Source organism: Carcharodon carcharias, chromosome 25 (genome assembly GCF_017639515.1).
Source record: "Carcharodon carcharias isolate sCarCar2 chromosome 25, sCarCar2.pri, whole genome shotgun sequence".
NCBI lineage: Eukaryota > Metazoa > Chordata > Chondrichthyes > Lamniformes > Lamnidae > Carcharodon > Carcharodon carcharias.
This window is the reverse complement of record NC_054491.1, coordinates 42,091,178-42,117,043: the sequence shown is the minus strand read 5'-3', so window position 1 is coordinate 42,117,043 and position 25,866 is coordinate 42,091,178.

The following is a 25,866-nucleotide window of genomic DNA, read 5'->3' as shown; positions in this document are numbered from 1 at the left end:
ACTGTTGCATCTGATGAGGCTGCAATGACAGGGGAGATGCCAGCCATGGCACTGACCACTCCCTCCCAGGCAGAGTCAGCACAGGCTCCACAGGCCAAAGGGCGCCCACCAAGGTCATTAAGGTCAACAGGACAGCAAAGTGAGCGGGTTGTCTCCAATGCCGGTGCCAGCGAGGGGGAAGCATCTAGATATAGCACCCAAAAACGTAAACATACATTACCTTCGGCACAACATGGGCTGATCACGGGTGATATTTGTTTCCCCCATTTTTCTTTTTTTTTGATGGTGTGATGTATCAGACAGGCGATGAATGTTCATTTCTGCAATATTTGTCACTCAGAAGTAAATTAGATTTTCTTTTTTTTGCAACTGGCCTCTGGATGCTTCATTTGTTCTGTAGGTGCAGGGTAGGCCATGATGTTATGGTGGACATGTGACTTCTTACACTTTATTGCACCGGCACAGAGTGTTTGTTGTTACCAAGGAACCGGTCCTGTCAGGGATTGAATAAGGAGCCTGCAGCCCTGGCATGTGGTGATGGTTCTTATTCGGTAGGTTAGCTGAGGGAGTGTTGGATTAAAGCTTCCCGGGTGTCCCTGCCTCTCTGGAGGTCACCCAGGTCAGCGTCTATGCCCTCAGCATTCTCCTGAGGGTGCTCATCCTCGGACTCACTACTGGACTCATCGTCCGTGGCCTGTGCAGCTGCATCAAGATCTTCTTCCTCCACAGCGTCCCCCCCTTTCCAGTGCCAGATTGTGGAGAGTGCAGCATGCAACCACTATCAGTGACACACGATCTCGGGGGTACTGGAGTGCGCCACTGAACAGTCCAGGTATTGGAAGCGCAGCTTGAGAAGACTGATGATTCTCTCCACCACAGCCCTTGTGGTTCCCTGGCTCCTATTGTACCGCTGCTCAGCTTCTGTTCTTGGATGGCGGAGAGGCGTCATGAGCCACCTTCTGAGGGGATAGCCCTTGTCACCCAGCAGCCATCCATCCAGCCGGGCTGGAGCACTGAAGAGCCTCGGCACCTGGGAGTGTCTGAGGATGTAGGTGTTGTGGGAGCTGCCTGGGTACCTTGCACAGGCTTGTAAAATCAGCATCCTGTGATCACACACTATCTGCACGTTCATGGAGTGGAAGCCCTTCCTGTTGACGAAGGCACCGGGCTCTCTTGCTGGTGCCTTGATGGCCACATGTGTACAGTCTATAGCACCCTGGACACGGGGGAAGCCAGCAATGACCACAAAGCCTCTGACTCGATCCGTCTGGCTGGTCTCATTGGTAATGAATGAAAGTCAATACACGCCTGAGCAGCGTCTGTCACCAGTTTGACACAAGTGTGGACAGCTGATGAGGAGACGCCACACAGAGCCCCAACTGAGCCCTGGAAATAGCCGGATTTTGAGGGCAGCTGTGACCTTCAGAGCCACTGGCATGAGGTGTCCACCCACGAAGTCGGAGCTGGTCTCAGGCTAGATCCTCTGACAGGTGTAGGTCACTGTCTCCCTTGAGAGACGGAGTCTCTGTCAGCACTGCACCTCAGACATATTGAGGTAGCTGCATCGCCTCCTGTAAACCCTGGCAGCAGGATAGTGATGTCTTCTGCAACCCCTTCCGCCTTGGCCTTCCTGTTGGCCCTGCACCTCTTGTGCCTGCACATCTCCCATAGGTCGCTCCCATGGAAGCTGAATAGGAACACCTAGCCTGCTCTCCCTTCTGGGCCTCTCTTCCTCAGATGAGGTGCCTCCAGCGGAGACCACAATCCCCATGTCTAGGGTAAGGGAAGGCTGTCTGATACAACCCGCTTTATTTCACACAGGGGCATATCGGGCACATGTCTGCTCACCAATGGTAAAATTCTGCCCAGGAGTCAGTAATTCTGGAGTCAGTACTTCTGGGGGCAGAATTTTCCCCCTGTCAGGAGGGAAGCTCAGGATCAGGCGTGTAGAGGCAACCAGGGGTGGGCAGCCATTTTACGTGGACGGGCCAATTAAGGCCCACCCGGCGTGATGTCCACCAGGAAGCGCTGTGCTCTCTCTCTCTCATGCATGCACAGGAAAGAGCTCACTCATCTCCCTGAGGCTAAGTGCTGCCTCAGGGAGATCGGCTCCACATTAAAAAATGTTAACAATAGAAAACAAAACTTTCCCTGACGTGCCCTCATGTGACACTGTCACATGAGTGGGGGCAAGTCCATAATCTTTCATTACACTTCTATTAAAAAGTTAAAAACCTACATGAAGCCTCATCCCGCTTGGGAATGAGGTTTGATGCTTTTTCTGAAGCTTGCCAGGGCTCCCAGCTTGCCCGACAACCTTAAGGTTGAACGGGCAGGTCCATTAATAATATTAATTAATTTGTCAATGGCCCCAGCTGATTCGGCTGAGCCCCCACCGACCTGAAAATGGTAATGGGGCGGGTGACACCAGGAGTTCCACCCAATATTATCCCGCGTCACTTTACGTGTCGGCAAGTGGGCCCTGCCCCCGCTCACCAACTGGGAAATCCTGGCCTGGGCGTCGGTAATTCTGGGAGTCGGTAATTCTGGAGTCAGTAAGGCAAACATACAAAAAGTTTTATGGCCCCATCAGTGGGTGTGTTTGAGGTGAAAGGTCATGTCAAATAGAACGGGTGGGCAGCCCACTGCCTTCCCTCCATCTTCTAACTTCTGAGTAACTATTGTAAAGACCCAGGTTGACCGCATGGGACTTTCCCCACCCCCCACAACCTTCAATACACCCCCATCCCTCACCCCCCTACCTCTAACATCACCCACCCCTCACGCCCCCCAACCTCCGACACCCCCCCAACCCACTGACCTCCAACATCACCCACCCCCGACCTCCGACAAACCCCCCACCCCTCAGCCATTGCACCTCCAACGCCCTCCACAACTCCCCCCACCACCGACGCCTGACTGACACCCCATGCCTCCCTGGACCCCAGACCGACCCGGTCCCCCCCCGCACCACCCCCCCACCACCCCAGATCTCCGAACAACACCCCCACCCCACAAATCCTATGCATTAACCTTCACACTGGCCTTTCAATTCCCCTGGCCCTTTAAACTTGCCCGGCAGCAAGTGCTGTAAAAAAGGGGGCATGGCCTCCTTGAATACACTGGAGCTACACTTCGCTGGGGCCTGCGACAAGACCCAAGCAGCTCTGGCAAGCGGAAGTGGCAACGTAATTTTCAGGATGAGGTAAGTAGGTATTTAATTCTTCTAATATCTGTGGGCCAGCAGTTTCTGACACTAGTCAGAGGTTATGGCCCATAGCTTCCAACATTAAATATTATTCCGTGATTGGACAACATTTGCTAAACAATCCTGAAGTCTGCAAAGAATTACACCGACAACTAGTTTAAGATTGTCAGTCAGGCTCACTTACACATGCTAGAAGCTCCATATATTAATACTTAGGGTCTTGTCCTTTGCAGACAGAAAGAATATGTACGTGTGCTGCACCTTCTTCAACTCACACAATAAACACATTCCGAGGGGCAATGCTTTGACCAATCAGAGTCAACCTGCATGGTTTTAATTTAAACAAAGCTTGGCAGTTAACTGGTGCATCCTCCATGGCAATGCCTCTACCACACAGAATCCACTTGCCAACCAATCAGAACTCTCTTCACATGCAGTGTAAATTGTTGTTCTCTTTATAATTTGGTATTCTTGCGAATTGACACATGTTAAGTACAAGGCGAAAAGCTTCGACAACGTGTCTTTTTTCAGCAATATTGAAATAAAATTTAATAAATCCGTTTATTCCATTAAATTTGTGATTAACTTTGGATTTGTGTTACCTCTTCTCCCAATTTAAACTAAAGTATGGCATGCATTTCAACCTAGTTAAGATATCTGTGACTTCAGGAGAAGTGTAGAAATAACTGTGCCATTCATGAGAGCCTTGCCCCATTGTTGGCACCATGAGCGTTGTCATAAAAGCCGATTGCTTACGGGCATATTGAACTTTTTAAAGACTTGTGGTGTTTTTAAAGAAATACGAACAAGGGCACTGAGCAAAAGATGACTGAAAATGTAAAGTGGCCACTTTCCGGAAAAATCTCTATGTGGATTATACTGACAGACATGTCCTGAGGGAACATGGCGGGGGGGGAGGACAGAAATTTGTACTGAGAAATTTGTACTTGAGCATAAAATGATGCGCGATGACATCGGCCAAGTTTCCCAACGTCGTCATGCAGTCCCACGATATTTCGGTTGGCGGGTGCGCACAGGAGTCAGAAGTGGGCCCCACCGAAAATTAACAGGCCTATTAAGGCCATTAAATGATAATTGACTGAGATTTTTCGCTGCCTGTAGAACCTTATGGCTGGCGGGCATGCGAAAAGGCCAAGCAGCCTTTGAGTATTTTAGGAAACCTCATCCACGGGTGGGGTGAGGTTTCAAACAGCAATTTAAATATTAAATAAAAATTTTAAATTTCATTCATAACATGTTGCTGCTCATGTGACAGTCAAATGAGGGGACATGTTTTTAACAGTGGTAATATTTTTATTTTTAAGTCTTCAGCTCCCTGAGGGAGCTCTGTGCCTCAGGAAGATTTAATTGTGTGCACTTGCGTGCATGCGCAAAGCTCCGAGCTCACCATCCTCCTGCCTCCACCCTGGCAGTGCTCAGCATTGTAGCGCGTGTTTCACTTGGCTGTTAATTGGCCAGCTAGTGTGAAATCGATGATGGGGCCCAGCTCTGCAACCACTCCTGGGCCAGCCCACTGTGCCCACTCGACGAGGTGAAAATCCTGGCCGGAATGTCGCATCTGAACAGGTGTTATGGCCTTCTTCAAGCAGAGGCACTTAAAAGGGAGACAGGAAAGATGCAAAAGACTGAACTTTAATCTCCTGTGGTTGCAGAGACAAAAGACTGATTGCCGTGTTTCAGCAGTCATCTGAAATCCATCTCCTGTTGATTCACATCTCAGAATGTGTAAGATGGTCAGAGATGAAAAAAAAACAAACTCTAGGGGCAAGAACTGTTTTTCTTTCCCTTCACAGGAATACACAGAGAAAAATGGGTTAAAAATCTGGCTACAGAGCTGTGTTAGGGTAAGGCAATAAGATGTAAGAGCAGAAGTAGGCCATTCGGCCCACTGAGTCTGCTCCACCATTCAGTGAGATCATGGCTGATCTGATAAACCTCAACTCCACTTTCCTGCCTTGTCCCAATAACCCTTGATTCCCTCACTGATTAAAAATCTATCTATCTCAACCTCGAATATATTTAACTACATAAATTCTACAGCCCTCTGCGGTAAAGAATTCCACAGATTCACCAGCCCCTGAGAGAAGAAATTACTCCTCATCTTTGTCTTAAATGAGCCCCCCCTTACTCTGAGATTATGCCTCCTGGTTCTAGAGTCTCCTACAAGGGGAAACAACCTCTCAGCATCTACCCTGTAAAGTCCCCTAAGAATCTTACATGTTTCAATAAGGTTGCCTTCATTCTTCTATACTCCAATGAGCATAGGCCCAACCTACTCAACCTCTCCTCATAAGAAAATCCCTCCATACCCAGGATCAACCTAGTGAACCTTCTCTGAACTGCCTCCAATGCCAGTATATCTTTCCTTAGATAAGGGGACCAAAACTGTTCACAGTATTCTAGGAGTGGTCTAACTAGTGCCTTGCATAGTCTTAGCAAAACTTCCCTATTTTTATACTCCATTCCCTTTGAAATAAAGGCCAACATTCCATTTGCCTTCCCTATTACCTGTTGAACTTGTATGTAGCTTTTTGTGATTCATGCACAAGGACCCCCAAATCCCTCTGTGCTGCAGCTTTCTGCAGTCTTTCTCCATTTAAATAATATTCAGCTCCTCTATTCTTCCTGCCAAAGTATGGTACCTTATCAAATATCTTTTGGAAATCCAAATATATTCAATCCACTTGTTCCCCTTTATCTATGCTTCTTGTTACCTTCTCAAAGAATTCCAATAAATTTGTCAGACATGATTTCCCCTTTGTGAAGCCATGCTGACTCTGTTTGATTATATTATGTATTTCTAAATCTTCTGCTATTACATCCTCTATAATAGACTCTAACGTTTTCCCAAGGACACATGTTAAGCTAACTGGCTTAAATATACCTATTTTGTTTTGTCTCCCTCCCTTTTTGAATAAGGGTGTGACACTGGCAGTTGTCCAATCCTCTGGAACCTTTCCAGAATCTAAGGATTCTTGGAAGATTATTACCAGTGCATTCACTATCTCTGTAGCTACTTCATTTATTATCCTAGGTTGCACCTATCAGGTCTGGGGACTTATCGGCTTTTAGCCCATTAGTTTCCCTAGTACTTTTTCTCTAGTGATAGTTATTGTATTTATTTCCTCCTCCCACCTTTTGCCCCTTGATTATTTAGTATTTTTGGAATGCTATTAGTATCTTCTACTGTGAAGACTGATGCAAAGTATTTATTCAACTCCTCTGCCTTTTCCTGGTTCCCCATTATTATTTCCCCAGCCTCATTCTCTAAGGGGCCAGTGTTCACTTTGGTCTCTCTCTTACTCTTTATATATTTAAAGAAGCTCTTACTGTCTATTTTTATATTACTTGCTAGTTTACCCTCAAAGTTTATTTTCTCCCTCTTCATTATTTTTGGTCATTTTTTGTTGTTTTTTTAAAACTTTCCCAATCCTCTGGCTTATCATTAATCTTTGCCACATTGTATGTTTTTTCTTTCAATTTGATACTATCCTTAACTTCCTGGTTAACTGTGATTGGTTTATCCCCTTCCTTGAATCCTTCTTCCTCACTAAGATATATCTTTGTTGTGAGTCATGAACTATTTTCTTAAATATCTGCCATTGTTCATCAACTGTCTTTTCTGCTAAAATCCTATCCCAGTCCACTCCAGCCAACTCTGCCCTCATTCCATTGTTATTATCCTTATTTAAGTTTAGCACAGTTGTTTCCAACCCAAGTTTCTCACTCTCAAACCGAATGCTAAATTCTATCATTTTATGGTCACTGTTTCCTAGGGGATCTTTTACTCTGAGATCATTTATTAAACCTGCCTCATTACACATTACCAGATCCAAAATAGCCTGGTTCCTGGTTGGATCCACAACATATTGTTCTGGGAAACTGTCCCGAATACACTCTGAATTCTTGCTCGTGGCTACCTCTCCAAATTGATTTTCCCCAATCTACATGAAGATTAAAGTCGCCCATGATTAATGTACTGCCTTTTTCACATGCCCTCATTATCAACTGATTTATTCTCTGTCCTACAGTATAGCCACTGTTGGGGGGCCTATCGACTGCTCCCACTGGTGTATTCTTCCCCTTGTTATTTCTTCCCTTCACCCGCATGGATTCTACATCTTCCACCTCCTACTAACAAAGCTACCCCACCATCCTTTCCTTCCTGCCTGTCCTTTCAAAAAGTCATATACCCCTAAATATTTAGTTCCCAGCTTTGATCTCCTTGTAACCACGGGAAGAATTTTCCTCCCATTGGGGGGGGGAATTTAGGAGCGCACCTCCGATCGGCGCCCCTGATTGGGGACACGCCACCATTTTAAGTGGGTGGGCCAATTAAGCTGTGCGCTCCCTGCCTGGGTGAGTTGGGGGAGGGATGTGGATTCCCTAAGCTGGGAGCGCAGTCTATCGCGCATGCGCGCAAAAGAGTGCACTCATCTCCCTGAGGCTAAGTGCTGCCTCAGAGAGATCGGCGCCAAATTCAAAAATGCTCAATGCACAAATATAAAATATCCCTGACATGTCCCCTCATGTGACACCGTCACAAGAGTTGGGACATGTCCATCACTTTTATTCAAACTTTTATTCCATTTTTAAAAACCTTCATGAAACCTCATTCCACCCATGGATGAGGTTTGATGCTTTTTCTAAAGCCTGCCAGGTTGGACGGCAAGTCCATTAATTATGTTAAGTAGTTTTTAAATGGCCTCACTAGGCCGGTGACAGGTTGGCAGGCACACAGCTGATTTGGCTGCGCCCCCGCCGACCTGAAAATGGAGATGATGCAGGGTGGCATCGGGAGTTGCGCCCAACACAATCCTGCATCATTTTACACAAGGCGAGTGGGCCCCACCCCCGCTCGCTGACCTCAATATCCTGGCCCATGTCTCCATAATGGCTATAAGATCATACCCGTTAACCTCTGTTTATGCTGCTAATTTATTCATCTTGTTCTGAATACTATGTGCATTTAAGTAGAGGTCCATTCATTTCGCCTTTTTGCCATTTTTTTCCCTTTGACCCTATTTGCTGTTTTTTTTTTATGTTTGTACACTCTGTCCCTTCCTGTCACACTCTGGGTACCATTATCTAAATAGCTGCCATATCCTTTTGCTTTGTCAGCCTATGTATCCTCTCTCCAGAACCCTGCCACCCTCTATTTAGATTAAAGCCCTCTCTACACCCCTAGTTGTTCGATTCACGAGGACACTGGTCCCAGCACGGTTCAACTGAATCCTCTCTCACCAGAACAGCCAGTGCCCCATGAACTGAAACCCATTTCTCCCACACCAATCTTTGAGCCATGCACTTAACTCCTTGACTTTATTTACCCTATGCCAGTTTGTTCATGGCTCAGTTAGTAATCCCAGGGTTATTACCTTGGAGATTTTGCTTTTTAATTTAACTCCTAACTGTTCAAATGCATTCAGCAGAACCTACTTTCTAGTCCCATCAATGTCGTTGGTACCAACGTGGATGATGACAACTGGATCCCTCCCCTCCCACTCCAAGTTCCTCTCCAGCCCTGAGGAGATGTCCTTAACCCTGGTACCGGGCAGGCAACACAGGCTTCGGAACTCATGCTCACAGCTGTAGAGAACAGTATCTATCCCCCTCATTATACTGTCCTCTACCATTAATACCTTCCTGTTTCCTCCTCCCATACCACAGTACCATGGTCACTTTGTTCATTCTCCCTGCAGTCCCCACTCTCATCCACACAGCTTGCAAGAACCTCATAACTGTTGGACAATTGCAGGGCCTAGGCCACTTGAATGCTATCCCCTGGATCTTAGTGACAAGAAGGGTTGATGAAGGTGGTGCAGTGGATATTGTGTACATGGATTTTAGCAAGGCATTTGACAAGGTCCCACATGGCAGATTGGTCAGGAAAGTAAAAGCCCATGGGATTCAGGGTAATGTGGCAAACTGGATAAAAGGTTGGCTTTGTAATAGGAAACAAAGGGTAACGGTCGATGGATGCCCTTGCGAATGGAAAGTTGTCTCAAGTGGTGTTCCACAGGGCTCGGTGTTGGGACCCTTGCTGTTTGTGTTATATATTAACGATTTGGACGTGAACATGGGGGGCACGATTGGGAAATTTACAGATGACACAAAGATTGGCCAAGTGGTGGATAGTGTAGAGGATAGCCATAATCTCCAAAACGATATAGATAGGTTGGTGGAGTGGGCAGTAAAGTGGCAGATGGTTTTTAACATAGAGAAGTGTGAGGTCATACACTTTGGGAGGTTAAACAGTTACAGGGATTACAAAATAAATGGGAATATACTAAGAGGGAGATCTTGGCGTACAAGTACACAGGTCCCTGAAGGCAGCAGTTCAAGTAGACAAGGTTGTAAAGATGGCATATGGAATGCTCTCCTTCATTGGCAGAGGTATAGAATATAAAAGTAAGGATATAATGTTGGAATTGTATAAAACACTGGTGAGGCCACAACTGGAGAATTGTGTGCAGTTCTGGTCACCACATTACAGGAAAGATGTAATAGCTCTGGAGAGAGTGCAGGGGAGGTTTACAAGAATGTTGCCAGGGTTAGAAAAGTGTAGCTACGAGGAGAGATTGGATAGGTTGGAGTTATTTTCCTTGGAAAGCTGAGAGGTGACTTGATTGAGGTGTACAAAATTATGAGGGGAATAGATAAAGTGGACAGGATAAAATTGCTTCCCTGGATTGAGAATTCTAGAACCAGGGGACATAGATTCAAGATAAGTGGCAGAAGGTGTAGGGGGGACATGAGGAAGAATTTTTTTACGCAGAGGGTAGTGGGTGTCTGGAATTCACTGCCCAAGTTGGTGGTAGAGGCAGAAGCTTTCAACTGTTTTAAAAAGTACCTGTATCTGCACCTAAAGTGCTGTAAGCTGCAGGGCTATGGGCCGGGTGCAGAAAGGTGGGAGTAGAAAGGGCACCTGGGTGTCCTCGGGCTGGCATGGACAAGATGGGCTGAATGGCCTCCTTCTGTGCTGTAACTTTTCTATGGTTCTATGGATCCCTATACCTGCCTCACCTGCAGTTATACCCTTCTGTCCCTGATCACAGACCAAATTTGAATGACTTCATCCAAGGGGTGTGGCTGCTTCCTGGGGTAACTGCCCCCCTCCCTGATGTGATGCAATATCTGCAGCTCAGACTCCAGCTCCTCAACTCAGATCCAAAGTTCCTCAAGCTGCAAACACTTACTCCAGATGTGTTCGCTCTGGATCACCTTGGTGCCCAGCACTGCCCACCTGCTGCAGCAGCAACACATCACCCGTCCTGCCATCACTACTGTATTTTATTTAATTCAATAGTTACTCTAGTGTCCCTGCTCTTTACACTTGAAGAATCCCCCACTCTTTATACTTTATTGTAATTATTTTTTACACCAGTATTGATCTTATACTTAACAAGTTGTGTTTAAGAAAAAGAGAGAAAAAAAAGACCTAAACACAATCTAAAGACCTTATTTTAACTTTAAAGACTCAAAATACTCACCAATCCTACTTACCAATCAGCTGCTTTCCCTGTACTCATGTCACATTGTGGTTTGTGATGTCACTCCATTGCTGCTCTCACGTGAACTCTGCCTGCTCCTTTTTAAATGAAGTCTCCCCACGCTCTGCGCTCTTTTGAAAATGAAGTCTCCCCGCGCTCTGTACTCTTTTTAAAATGAAGTCTCCCCACTCTCTGCACTCTTTTTAAAATGAAGTCTCCCTGCTCCTGCACTCTTTTTAAAATGAAGTCTCCCTGCTCTCTGCACTCTTTTTAAAATGAAGTCTCCCCGCTCACTGCACTCTTTTTAAAATGAAGTCTCCCTGCTCTCTGCGCTCTTTTTAAATTAAGTCTCCCCGCTCTCTGCACTCTTTTTAAAATGAAGTCTCCCTGCTCTCTGCACTCTTTTTAAATGAAGTCTCCCCACTCCCTGCACTCTTTTCAAAGTGAAGTCTACCCGCTCTCTGCACTCTTTTTAAAATGAAGTCTCCCTGCTCTCTGCACTCTTTTTAAATGAAGTCTCCCCACTCCCTGCACTCTTTCTAAAATGAAGTCTTCTCGCTCTCTGCACTCTTTTTAAAATGAAGTCTTCCCGCTCTCTGCACTCTTCTTAAAATGAAGTCTCCCCGCTCTCTGCACTCTTTTTAAAATGAAGTCTCCCCGCTCTCTGCACTCTTTTTAAAATGAAGTCTTCTCGCTCTCTGCACTCTTTTTAAAATGAAGTCTCCCTGCTCTCTGCACTCTTTTTAAAATGAAGTCTTCCCGCTCTCTGCACTCTTTTTAAAATGAAGTCTTCCCGCTCTCTGCACTCTTTTTAAATGAAGTCTCCCCGCTCTCTGCACTCTTTTTAAAATGAAGTCTTCCCGCTCTCTGCACTCTTTTTAAAATGAAGTCTTCCCGCTCTCTGCACTCTTTTTAAATGAAGTCTCCCCACTCTCTGCACTCATTTTAAAATTAAGTCTTCCCGCTCTCTGCTCTCTTTTTAAAATGAAGTCTTCCCGCTCTCTGCACTCTTTTTAAAATGAAGTCTCCCTGCTCTCTGCACTCTTTTTAAAATGAGGTCTTCCCGCTCTCTGCACTCTTTTTAAAATGAAGTCTCCCTGCTCTCTGTGCTCTTTTTAAATTAAGTCTCCCTGCTCTCTGCGCTCTTTTTAAATGAAGTCTCCCCCCTCTGCGCTCTTTGTAAATGAAGTCTTCCCGCTCTCAGCGCTCTATTTAAAATGAAGTCTCCCCGCTCTCTGCACTCTTTTTAAAATGTAGTCTCTCCACTCTCCGGACTCTTGAACCCCCCTATTGCAGTAGTTTGTGGGAAATGATTAAATGCAGTTTCCTGTGATTTGGTCAATTCTCCTCACTCCTGGGCAATTTTGCTGCTGAAATATTGAATTCTAACAGTAACTTCAAGGTTAATCTATTGATGTAAGCATTACACAGAATGTGCAGCCCCACTCTTTGCATATCAAAGTTCCCCTTGAATTCCCATTTGCACTTATTGGTGACTACCTTATATTTATGGCCTCGACTTATGGTCTCCACTACAAATCTATACCAGTCTTGCACTACAATTTGTCTACTCTATCAAACTCTTTCATAAGTTTTAAAAAGTTAAATCAGGTCACCCTTCAGCCTGTATTTATTTTAACCTGTAACCTGTACAAGAACAGTCATTAAGTGATAGGCACTGAAGAATAAATAATTAAAGTAAACACATTTTTAAAAAGATGTAAAGGGTTTATTAAATGGCCTGAAAAAGCTGGTGTGGTTAATATGTTATGATCAACACCTCCATAATTGGTATCTATGGTGATGGTGATGGTTATATTTAACAGCCCAGTATAGTCAGTGACCCACAATTACATGGGTGATGTAAATCCTGGGGACTGTAACGTTAAGTATTGTTCTTCCCCAAGCAATGTACAATCTGCTGATAGCTTGGCAACATCAACCCTCAGTGCCTTTCTGGGCAGTACCTAACTGGCATTACCAGGCCAACCCCTGATACCATGATCCACCAGGAACCCTTGCACCAGTTGCTGGTAAGCTGAGCTGCAGTAGCACTGGCTGAACACCAGGCTGTGCCATCACTCAATGCACCAAGCACAGAAATTTTAAACCAGCACAAAGACTGCCTTGTAAATAGGCAGCTCTCTCGGGGACGCAAGCATTTCCATTCAGGGAATCATCGTGTGGTCGGTCCTTCTGGGAGTGAGAAACTCTCTGTTCTTAGCAGAGCCACAGTCTTCACAACGTAAACAGAATTCAAAGGAATGAAAATAATTAGCGACCATCTCTTTGCTGGGGCAGGGCTGCTCAGAGTCTGTAATCGCTGAGCCAGTCCCTTGTGGCCCATTGCTCTTCTTGAACCAACAAGCAGTGACTGCCTAGCCTAGCAGTCATGGGTCGTTATTTTCAGTTAAACTGCCCAGCTGTGTTTACTGGGAACATTCTCATTAAAGTTCTCGTTCCTGTGAAGGAAATTTAAACTCTTTTTTACCATCACTTTGCAAAGCTGCAGTTTAATAGAGGAGTGGGAGTGACTTAAAGATCTACGCATGGTTCAAGCAGAGGGGCACTCATAAATGATGGGCCAAATGGCTCCCCCCTGTGTTTGAAACCATGGCCTGTTGCACCTATCAATATGCCCCTGATTAGTGTAATATCAAGTTCCTGATCTTCAGGCAATGTAGATTGAGGAATCTGGGGTGAAGGGGAATTGATGTGTGTGGGGCTTTGCATTCACATTGTAAAATCCAGCTCACTCATTCAGAATGCACATCGAAGCTTCACACTTGCAATCTGAACAAGCAATGGGTGTCAGTGAGCTGCAATCCCTGCTTGGCACTGCTCAGGGCACAATAACCTTGGACATTGCTCCTGATTAAACCTGATCAAGTTGCATTTAGAGAATATTAGTTATTCTAGTAATGGATCTTTCCTCACTGCAAATGTGCCTAGAACAAGACTCCTTCTAATAATCAGGCCTGCAGCATTCTGCCTCCCTGTGACTCTGAGATCAGGCCTCAGGAGCAATTTGGACTTAGCGCCTTCCCAACACTAGATTTCTAGCACTGAGAAGCATAGCCCCCAGCGTGGAGTCTGCAACCCAGGTTCCGTCCTTAAGAAAACTGTTTTTTTAATTCATTCATCAGATATCGGCATCACTGGCTGGGCCAGCATTTATTGTCCATCCCTTACTGCCCTTGGGAAGGTGGTGGTGAGCTGCCTTTTTGAACTGTTTCTATGCACGTGGAGTGCAGGAGGGCATGCCAAGAGCAGCACCAGGTGACATTAAAAAGGAAGTGTCAACGTAGCGAGTCTACAACTCAGGACACTTGTGCCCCAAGCAGCATAAAGCAGCAAGTGATAGACAGAGCTAAGCAATTCTACAACCAAAGGATCAGAACTAAGCTCTGCAGACCTGCCACATCTAGTCATAAATGTTGGTGGACAATTAAATGACTCACTGGAGGAGGAGACTCTGCAAATATCCCCATCCTCAATGATGGAGGAGCCCAGAGCAAAAGACAAGGCTGAAGCATTTGCAACAACCTTCAGCCAGAAGCCAGAATGGATGATCCATCTCAGCCTCCTCTGGAGGACCCAGCATTCATATGCTAGTCTTCAGTCAATTCGACTCACTCCACGTGATATCAAGAAATAACTGAAGGCACTGGATACTGCAAAAACTATGAGCACTGACACATTTCCGGCAATTGTACTGAAGACTTGTGCTCCAGAACTTCCTGCACCTCTAGCCAAGCTGTTCCAGTACAGCTACTACACTAGTACCTATCTGGCCATGTGAAAAATAGGCACCAAACTGTACTGTGGACAAAAAGTAGGACAAATCCAACCTAGCCAATTACTGCCCCATCAGTCTACTCTCTATCATTGGTAAAGAATGGAAGGGCTCATCAACAATTCTATCAAGGGCACTTGATTAGCAATAACCTGCTCACTAATGCTCAGTTTGGGTTCTGCCAGGGCCACTCAGCTCCTGACCTCATTACAGCCTTGGTTCAAGCATGCACAAAAGAGCTGAACTCCAGAGGTGAAGTGAGACTGACTGTCTTTGACATCAAGGCAGCATTTGACCGAGTGTGGCATCAAGGAGCCCTAGCAAAACTGGAGTCAATAGGAATCAGGAGGAAAACTCTCCGCTGGACAATGGTTGTGGTTGTTGGAGGTTAATCATCTCAGCTCCAGGCCATCACTGCAGGAGTTCCTCAGGGTAGTGTCCTCAGCCCAACATCTTCAGCTGCTTCATCAATGACCTTCCTTCCATCACAAGGTCAGAAGTGGGGATGTTCGCTGATGATTGCACATTGTTCAACACCATTCGCGACTCCTCAGATATTAAAGCAGTCCATGTCCAAATTCATCAAGACATGGACAATATCCAGGCTTGGGCTGACAAGTGGTAAGTAAAACTTCCACCACACAAGTGCCAGGTAATGACCATCTCCAACAAGAGAGAATCTAACCATCATCCTTGACATTCACTGAATCCCCCACTATCAACATCCATTGACCAGAAAATGAACTGGACTAGCCATATAAATACTGTAGCTACAAGAGCAGGTCAGAAGCTGTCACATGCCATTGCAGACTCGATGGGCTGAATGGCCTCTTCTGCACTGTGTGATTCTGTGACTCTGTGATTCTGTGAATCCTGTGATGAGTAACTCACCTCCTGACTCCCCAAAGCCTATCCACCATCTACAAGGAACAAGTCAGGAGTGTGAAGGAATACTCTCCATTTACCCAGATGAGTGCAGCTCCAACAACACTCAGGAAACCAGGACAAAGCAGACCCTCTTGACTGGCACCACATCCACAAACATTCACTCTCTCCACCACCGATGCACAGTAGCAGCAGTGTGTACCATCTACCAGATCCACTGCAGTAACTCACCAAGGTTCCTTAGACAGCACCTTCTAAACGCACAGCCACTACCATCTAGAAGGACAAGGGCAGGAGACACATGGGAACACCACCACCTGCAAACTCCCCTCCAAGTCACTCACCATCCTGACTTGGAAATATATCATCGTTCCTTCACTGTTGCTGGGTCAAATCCTGGAACTCCCTCCCTAACAGCGCTGTGGGTGTACCTACACCACATGGACTGCAGCGGTTCAAGAAGGCAGCTCACCACCACCTTCTCAAGGGCAACTAGGGATGAGCAATAAATGCTGGCCCAGCCAGCGAAGCCCCACATCCCAGGAATGAATAATAAGGAAAAGGTACACCCACAATGCTGTTGCTGCGGGAGTTCCAGGATTTTGACTCAGTGACTGTGAAGGAAACAAACTCTGGAAATGTCATAAAAGCAAAGTACTGTGGGTGCTGGAAATCTGAAATAAAAAAATGCTGGACAAGCTCAGCAGGTCTGGCAGCATCTGTGGAGAGAGACACAGAGTTAACGTTTCAAGTCCGTATGACCCTTCTTCAGAGCTCTGGAAATGTTAACTCTGGCTGGGGTTTTCTGTTACTGCCTGGGGTCAGGCATATTTGGTTCTGTGAGTGGACAATATGGCGAGATCCATTTCACGACGATGCGAGACCAGTTTGCAATCGTCTGGTCGTCTTGCCAATGGCGGGCCACCTTTCCTGCCATTGGACGTTGGGAATCTCATTGTAATACATCGGCATATCATTATAAGGTCAGCCCGCCGGAGTCATCCCACACCTCTGGATCATCCAGATTACACAACAGCACATAAGCAACTTGCCCCTGTGGGGCTGCACTTTGATCGGGACTTCGAGGTTTGTTTGCCCACCTTGCTCTGGGCAGCACTCGCAGTCACCAGTGCCAGGCTTCACAGGCAGCACCACATCACTTTTCAGTGGGCCCACAGATATGTCACTACCTACCAGCTCACCCCATATGTGGGTGGCTTCTCAATGGCTGCAGGGCTAGGGCTTGCTTGGGAACAGGGTCGAAGTGGCCTCAGGCAGGACGGGAGCGGTCCTGGGGAAGGAGGGGTATCCCAGGGCGTGTGTAGGGGCACATGTAGGCCTGTGAAAGTGGCCTCAAGATGGTGAGGAGGCAGTCTCCAGAGGAGATGAGGCCAGATGGAGATGTGAGGGTGAGTGTGAGAGAGTGAGTGGTGATGTCTCTTGAGCTGGCAGTGAGTGAGGTGCCAGTGAATGTGTGATGGGCTTGTGAGTGTGTGAGTTTAAAGCAATGAGATGGTTTCCTTACCCTGGTGGCATGGATGCGTTGATTCATTCTCTATCTGCACTGGATGGCCAACCTCTTCACTGCAGCACTGGCGCTGACCACTGCTGCTTTTGCATACCAAGCTGGAGTGGTAATGTGGCTGCCCCTCCTGCAGCCAGAGCAGGGGTAGAGGACATCACAACAGCCTTCATGGTGTCCAAAAGGCACTCAACGGTCATGTCTCCTTTGATGTGGCCCTGGGCTGGAAGCTCTGGGTGTGGCTGTACTTTAAATGTGGTGGTGCCCGGTGTGATGAAGCAGTGAGGTGGTGAAAGGTGCGTGAATGAGAGCCTGCCAACCATGGAAACGGTGGGTTTCCTGGGAATGCACAAGTAACGTGGCGGGTTTGTAATGATACAGTGTGAAAACCCGCCATCGTGGCTGATGGGTAAAACGTCGTTTTACCCGCCTGCTACTGGACTTAATGCAAATTTGGGGCAATTCTGCCCTCTAATTCTCTCTCCATAGATGCTACCAGACCTGCTGAGTTTTCGAGCATTTTTTGTTTTTAACTGGAAATTTCATGTCATATCTCTACTTTTGTTATATAAGCAAGGGTTTATGGAAGGCTAATGACTAGACTGTTTGTCCAAATCAAACACTCAGGCCCAAATTTTTGTAAAATCAGAGACACTCTCCAGCATAGACACGATTCCAGAAGTCCCGCTCCAGGACTCAGCACCTTCCATGTTCACAGAGGTGGGGGAGGGGGATGAGGTCTGGTTGTAGTTTGCTTATCTGTGGTTCACAAATTGCATAAAGCAGATGCAATTTTTGCGAGTGGGATATCCAAAACATGAATTGTGGACTTTACACTTTTTAGGAGAAGGTCTAAAAATGCCAGAGTTATTTGGAGAGGCAGGGCACCCTTTTGGATAGTTCAAGGGACATCTTTGGGAGAGGTCTGGTGCCCTTTGGGAGAGGTCAAGCTATCTTTGGGATTGTTAAAAGTGAACATAAATGTATGTAAAAGGTGGATAGGTACATTGTGTGGTATTCTCCTAGAATTGCGGGAGTGGGCGGGTAAACTTGAGTCCTACCCGCTGACGGAAATGGTGGCTTTTCATGCTGTATCTTCCTGAGCCCACCTCATTATACATTCACTCCTGTGAACCATGCCGTTTCCATGGCAGGTGGGCTCTCATTTGCCCGCTCTCCATCACCCTGCTATTGCATCACACCAGCCGTCATCTTTAAAAGGCAGCCGCCAGCAAAGGGTTCATCACCACCAGCTCACCACCACTTCCTGGGAGACATGACCAGCAAAGGCAAAAAAAACCGCAGCCCCCCCGCTTCAACGACGGGTCCCTCAAGCGACTGCTGGATGCTGTGGAGGCCCGCTGGGATGTGCTCTACCCCCGCTCTGGCCGCAGGATGGGCATCAATGTCACCAACCTGGCTTGGGAGGTGGTGGCAGGGGTGGTCAGCATGAATGTCCTGCAGAGGAGGACAGCCACCCAGTGCCGCAAGAGGATGAATGATCTCTTCCGTTCCATCAGGGTAAGTCACTCTTTACATCACTCCCAACCCACATACTCAGAAACCCATCACACACCCACAGGGCCCTCACTCAGTGCCAGTGTAAAGGACATCACTATTCACCCTCTCACACACACCTTCATTGTCCTCATCCTGTCCATGGGACCAGTAACCACCCACACAGGCCAGACATACTTATCATCTGGCCTGGCAGGAGTCCTGATGCACTTTCCCCATCTCTATCTAGTTTGCAGGACAAACTGGCTTACAACAGGAGTGAAAGATCACAGACAGCTGGAGGAATGCCCGAAATCAAAGTTCTGACAGAATTTGAAAACAGAGCCATCCAGCTGGCCGGCGATGATTGGGATCGGTCCTGTGCTGACAGTGAGGTCAGCGCTGCTCTACCAAGTGAGGATCCATCAGATAACCATGCTGTGAGTGATGTGTCCTATTTCACAGGCCACTGCTGTGCATTAATTATCTCCCCTTGCTTTCACAGGCACATCTGCCAAACAGCCGACAGAGTCCATGACCCAGGGCCTCCAGTCAAGATCCAAAGAAACCTCTGAAGAGGAATCTGGAGGCACCTCCCCAAGGTCCCGTCACAGCGCTCACTCACACCCTCCACCAGTGCAGAGGAACACATCTCAGTGGGTCCTAGCTTAAGTGTAGCCTCGGGATCACAATCCGGTGAGGACATTGTACTTTCTCATTCACGGCAGGCAGAGGCAGAGAATTCCGAATCCCCAGCACTCGGAGGACTGCTGGGGGCCAGAACGTTACTGAGTCCGAGTCAGATGACGAGCCTCTGGACTCGGTCATGTCACAGTTACTGGAGCTGCAAAGGCAAGCTCGGGAACATCAGCAAGGGATGTCCGCTGCACTCCTCAGATCGCAAGACATGGTGGAGGAGTCCGTCCGCCTTCAGGCTGAGGTGACAGTATCAGTACTGCAACACACCGAGGCCAACACTGGTAGGATGGCGGCCGCCATGGAGACCTTGGTCCAGGATGTCGTTCCTGCACTGCTGCGTGGGCTCAGCTCCATCACGATGCCATATTTGGCCTCCAACAGTGTGTACACGAGCGCGGCGCTGGGCAGCTCGATCTCACTCCAGATACCCCTTCCACTCATGGAGTCAGCCAAGGGCCCTTGGCCACCCATAGGGAGGGGGATCAGCAGGTGCACACTCCAGGGCCATTCACCCACGTGACTCTGGGAATGACCGGCCCATCTGAATCCCCTCTTCCTGTGACCTCGGCAGCTCCAGCTCCAGAGGCCGTGGAGGGTGCCACTGCCACACAGCAGGACCCCAAAAGCAGGCCAGGGCCCTCCAAGTCTCGGCCCTCCAGAGGACGCCCACCAAAGTCACAGACAGGGCGTCACAGTCAGCAGGCTGCCTCCACCTCTGCTGTGGATGTCTGGGGAGCACCAAGACATGGCGCCAGGGTTAGGAAAGTTAGGTAAAAGTAGTTGCACAGCCTGGCCATGGGTGTTGATCACTTGTACATACTGTTCACTATTGTCAATAAACTCCTAAGAATGTCTCCCTGCCTATGGCTCCTTGTTCTGATGAGCAGTGTTCTTGTCACTCAGATTCATCTCAAGATAAAGGCAGGTGTCTCAGTCCAGGGCCTCTTCCCTGTGTCTGTGCAGCCTTCAGACCAAAGTGATGGTCCAGCCTCACACTCCCTGGAAACATTACTGATGCCTGTACCTCAGCGGTGCTGGTCATTGCTGCTAGAATGTAGTGGGCAGGAGCCACAGAGTTCTCTCATTCTCTCTGTGTGCTCTCAGCAACTTTAAGGTGGGGCTGGCACCCATCACACCAGCATCGTGACCAGTGATGCTGTGCACCAGCTCCTGAAGGGCTGAGGTGCTGAAGACAGACACAGCATCAGATGCTTCCAAAATTTCATGGCCACGTCTCTGATATGGCCCTGATCACAGAGCACAAGCGAGCTGCCCTCGGCCAGACAGGAGTCAGACATTCTCAGGGGCTATGTGAAGATCTATGGAGTGTCCTCACTGCATGTTGTCATCATCCTCCTGTGATCGAGTGACTGTTAGGGCCTCCACAGCATCTCCATGACAGGAGCATTCTCACAGAGGGTATTGATGCTGCCATAAGCCTGACTGGAGTCAAAATTTCACAGTTGCAATATGAGGATCTATGGAGCGTTCTCACTGCATGTCGTCATCATCCTCCACAAATCTGGCAGCTATGAGGGCCTCCTGAGTGCACCTGCCTCATCTAGCCGCTGCAAGAGCCTCATCATCGCCACCACCAAGGACCCCCTCACCCTCATCCCCATCTGTGTCCTTCTCGTCGGAGGAGACAAGCAGCTCCTCCATCTCCTCCTCAGCCAGGTCCTCCCCCCACCGTTGCAGCACCAGGTTGTAAAGGGCACAGCAGATGATGATGATGCGTGACACCCTCTATGGACTGTATTGCAGGGCTCCACCAGACCGGCCCACACACCAGAACCTCATTTTCAGCACCCCGATGGTTTGCTCCACCAAGTTGTGAGTTGCAGCAAGAGCCTCAATATACCGTTGCACTGCTGCAGTCTGAGGCTGCTGCACGGGTGTCATCAGCCACGTCCTCTGGGTAGCCCTTGTCCCCGAGGAGCCACCCCTGCAGCTTCTGTGGAGCCTGGAAGACTCCGGGATCTGTGAATGAGTGAGGATGTAGGAGTCATGGACACTCCCTGGAAACTGTGCGCAACCTGTAGGTTGCGTTTGTGGTGGTTGCACACTAGCTGCACATTCAGTGAGTGGAAGCCCTTATGATTGATGAAGTCGGTTGTGTGTAGAGACGGAGACCTGAGTGCCACATGGGTACAGTCAATCACACCCTGCGCTTGTGGGAATTGCAAGATCAGGGAGAATCCAATGGCCTTTGCATCCTGGCTGTCCCGGTCCCAGGCGAAATGCACAAAACTGTGTGCCATGGAGAAGATGGCATCCATGACCCCATGGGTGCATTTGTAGGTGGCAGATTGTGAAATCCCACAGAGGTTACCTGTGGAGCCCTGAAAGGAGCCACCGGAAAGAAATGGAGCACCGCAGCTGCATTCACAGCCACTGGCAGTGGATGCCCTCCATGTCCACTTGGTGCCAAATCCTGCAGTAAGTGGCAGATGTGAACCACCAGGTCCCTAGATATGTGCAGTCATCGGTGACACTGATTCTCAGTCATCTGCAGGAATGGCAGGCGGCGTCTATAGACCCTGGGTGTCAATTGGCGCCAACCAGCCAGGGCTCATTGTCACTCCTGGGCAGCGTGTGGGGGAGCCCCTGTTGCCCCTTCTTCATGAGATTGCTGCTCCTGCCTTTGTGCGGCCAGGAGCCTCAGTCACTCTCTCCTCCATCTTCTATGGTCTCTGTAGACCATCAGGAACACAGCTAGGTCACCAGGATCCATGATCCTGACGTGGTCCTCCTGCAGCATGAGAGATAGAGGGACATGGTTACCATGGGTGTACTTAGCACCTTTCCTGGCCCCGTTTGACTGCCCCTTAATGCTTCCCAGAGAGTGCTGGTCACTCCTCAGATGGCCAGAGATGAGTGCATGGCTGCCCTGTCAACCTGTGACATGGGGGACACTGGTCCAAACCAGGATGCTGAGATTGCAAGGGGCTGTGAGCACCTCCAGCAGTGACTGCTACATGGCCAGTGTTGGCAAGGAGATTTTCCAACTACTCTGCGGTCCAATAAAGTGGTGGCGGACTCGAAGTCTGTGCGGGGGTTGGGGGGGTGGCAGGGGTGGGGGGCCGTAAGGTATGGAGCGTTTGGTGGCCCTTTGGTGCCTCCACATTGCTTGCATGGGTGGGCAGGCTCGGAGCCAGACCCCAATCATATCACTGAGGCTGCACCTGATCTGTCTCAGTTTCAGAAGCATGGTCAGATTATACAGGGTGTCCCTAATGCGTGACCACTTCCCTTGTTTACCCTGCCCCCCACCTCGATTGCCTGTGCGTGAAATGCAGAGCCAGGGTGGCACTTGACCCCATCCGCCACCTTAGCAGTTACCTTCAAGGCTGGCAAGCACTTGCCCCCTGACACCCCCCACGCCTCAGTTGTCACCTGCAGGGCCAGGCATCAGTTTCCCCCTCCCCCTGGCACCCCAGAAGCCTGTAAACAACGGGCGGGCTGTGGAGAGTGCTGCTGCTCACTTGCCTCAGTTCCCCCAAAATGAAGGCCGCCAAATGCATGTTGCCTGCGTGCTGTTGTGAAACACGTCAGCGTGCTTTCCCGCTGATGTGGACAGATGATACGGCTGAGTTCCAAGACCCTGGTGAGATGGCCTTTTAATTACATGCTAATGTATTACAATTAGCTCCCCACCAACCGACGGTGGGAAACGTGGCCCACCGTCTCCAGACTTAGCAGAAAATCGCGACTTGCCTTACGCCATTGTGAAGTGGATCCTACCATATTTTCCAGGCATGCCACCTTTCATGCCCACCACCAGCAGGTTCGGAAAATTCCACCCATTGGAACTGTCAAACTGTCCAAGCATTTAAATCTCCTGGCCTCTAAATGTTTAATGAAACATTTTGCAGTTGAAAAAAAAGTGCTTGCTATTTCACTCTGCCTGTTGACATAAGCCTGAGTGCTACCATTATAAGATTTGTTCTGTATGAGTGATTTCACAACTTATCAGAGTGGGGTGCCTGTCAGTTCACAGTTTGATTGACAGCTCCAAGTGGTTATAAGCTCTTTGATGTGGGGCTATGCTTGATTTTATAAAGGATTGAGCACCTGAACGCCATGTTTGTTTTTATAAGGGATGATGTAGTTGATAGAATCTAGTGAATGGGTTTTTAAATAAAGTCTATAACTTTATCACCTCAGCATGGATCCTGAGGTCTGCCCATGGTGGATACTGGGTGAGTTGTCATGGTCAATGTGAGGTCAGAGGGTTGTAGATTTTGGGCATGGGCTGGCATGGTTTGCCAGTAAGTTGGCATTAGGTCTATAAAAGGCCATACGGGTGGGTAGAGGGGCATGAGGTGGCATGGGGTTGCATGAATGGAACATGGGGGGTGTGTGTTGGGAGGAGGGTGTGGGGTGAGAAGTCTGAGAGGCGAGGGCTGGAAGGCTGTTTTTTGTTTTCGTGTTTTCTTTACAGATGAGACAAAGTGTCAAAGCACCAAGGTTGGCCTTTCAGACAACTCAGCTCCACACCTGACAGTCCTAACGGCTGCTTCCGCCCTGTTTATGGGAGCGCTGGCCTCGACTCCAGTAATCATCCACCAGCCGGGATGAAAATCCAACCATTTGGGGCACCCTCTCCCGAGCCGGGATTATGATTACCGTCAAATTGCCCGCTCCTATTTCAATATCTCGCACGAGGGATCCTTGTTTCTCTCCCAGACTTTCTGAACCGAGCCCCCTGACAAATGAGGAATGGAACTGCTCCTGGAGACCTTCCCTCGTAGTGCGAGAGCATCAGGGGTGTAGTTGGGGAGTCAGGTTGGAGGGGGGTTAGTCAGGTCCGAGGGATAGTCGAGGGTCAGGGGTTAGTCGGTGGGGGGGCGGATTCAAGGGGGTAGTCAGGCCAAGAGCATGGTAATCAGGTGGTCAGGAGTTAGTTGGGGAGTCGGTGGGGGGTGTGGGGGGGGGGTGGGGCTGTAGTCAGGTCAGAAGGATATTGGGATAGTTGGGGGTTTGGTGGGGTAGTTGGGTTGGGGGGTAGTTGGTGGGTCGGGGGTAGTTGGGCCGGGGAGGTAGTCAGGTTTGGGGGATACTTTGTTGTGGGGGGGGGGGGGTTGGGCGCGGGTGGGTGCTAGGGCGAGGGTTGGGGCGGGATTCAGTGTAGTGAGTAGTGATAGTTACCTGGGAGTTAGAACTGGTTTTAATTCTTCTAACTTTTCCTGGGCAACTATTCAGGTAAGTGAATCAGAACCATTTGGATCTCCAACCCTAACTTAGAGTTTCGGAGGGTTCCAGACGCAGCAGAATTGCCCATCAGAAATCCAAACATCCTGGCAATTGCTGCGTAATCAGTACATGGGGACTTCTAAGGTGTCTCCCAGTTCATCTTGGGGGGAATATCTCCAGGGTACAACCATCCAGAGATTGGAGGTTCTAGGCCAAAATTCTAGGGCACGGGTTCAAAACCCACCGAGGCAGCTGGTGGAATTTAACTTCAGTTTTGCGATTAACAAAATCTGGATTTGAAAGCTGGTCTCAATAGTGATGATCATGAAACCACCAGATTGTCATTGTTTTCACTGATATCCTTGCCATTCTTACCTGGTCTGGCCCACATGTGACTCCAGAGGCACAGCGGGTGGTGACTCTTAATTGCCCTCTGAGATGACCTAGCAAGCCATTCAGTTCAAGTGCAAGTAGGAATGGGCAACAAATGTTTCCCTTGCCTGTGATGCCCACATCCCCTGAAAAAATAAATGCAAATAAGGAGTAACAGATGCAATGGCCAATGTGAGTCCAGTTACTCTCAATGTGTGGCACAGCAAAATTGCCAAATGAATAGCAATCAACTTCCAGCTGTAAAGGGTCCAATTCTAGTGATGAAGACCAACTGTGCTCCACTCAAGAAATGTGCATGTTAACTCTTCAGTGTTACAACTTGTGGCTTCATTTACACAAGTGCTGCTTGCTATGTAAATCCATCAAACCTACCTAATAACGTTAGCCTGGAACTCACTCCTCAGTATTTCCATGAAACACATCTCTTTGAACAAAGCTGCAGCCCCATTTCCGAAGTCCTCCCTTCCTCCATTTTGTGAAGTGCTTTAACTGATTGCATTATGGACACTATGTAATCTCTACTTCACCCTAGCCTTGTGCAGCTCCAAACTCAGAAAATCACCAGGTTTAGCCATTAGGAATCATGTTGGGAGTAGCAGGGAATGAGCAGTACATGTGGAACTGAGGCCATCAAGAGCTGAGCCTTTAAAGAGGAAGAAACATCCCTTAACAATATTCGAAAAATGTCGCCCTGGGGAAAAAGGGAAATAGAACAGAGCTCACAGCACAACTAATGCAAGAGATGGAGGTGTTAGCAGTTAATGGAGGAAAACACAATTTCAACACCACTTGCCTAATCCTTGCATGTAATCTTCAGATAAAACAGAGCAGAACTGATTCACATACAATAAATGCCAGTTAATACTAAGAAAAATCAATGCAGGCTTGTTTGAAATTGTTCTAAGCTAACTTAGTACCAACGTCGTCATGAATTCCTGTTTGTGTTTTCGGTAGATGGGACAAATTGGAAGGGAAAAGCAGGACAAATCCAATCTGGACAATTACTGTCCCATCAGTCTACTCTCAATATGGGAGGGGTCATCAACAGTGCTATCGAGCAGCACTTACTCATCAATAACCTGCTCACTGAAGCCCAGTTTGGGTTCCACCAAAACCACTCGGCTCCAGATTTCATTACAACCTTGGTCCAAACATG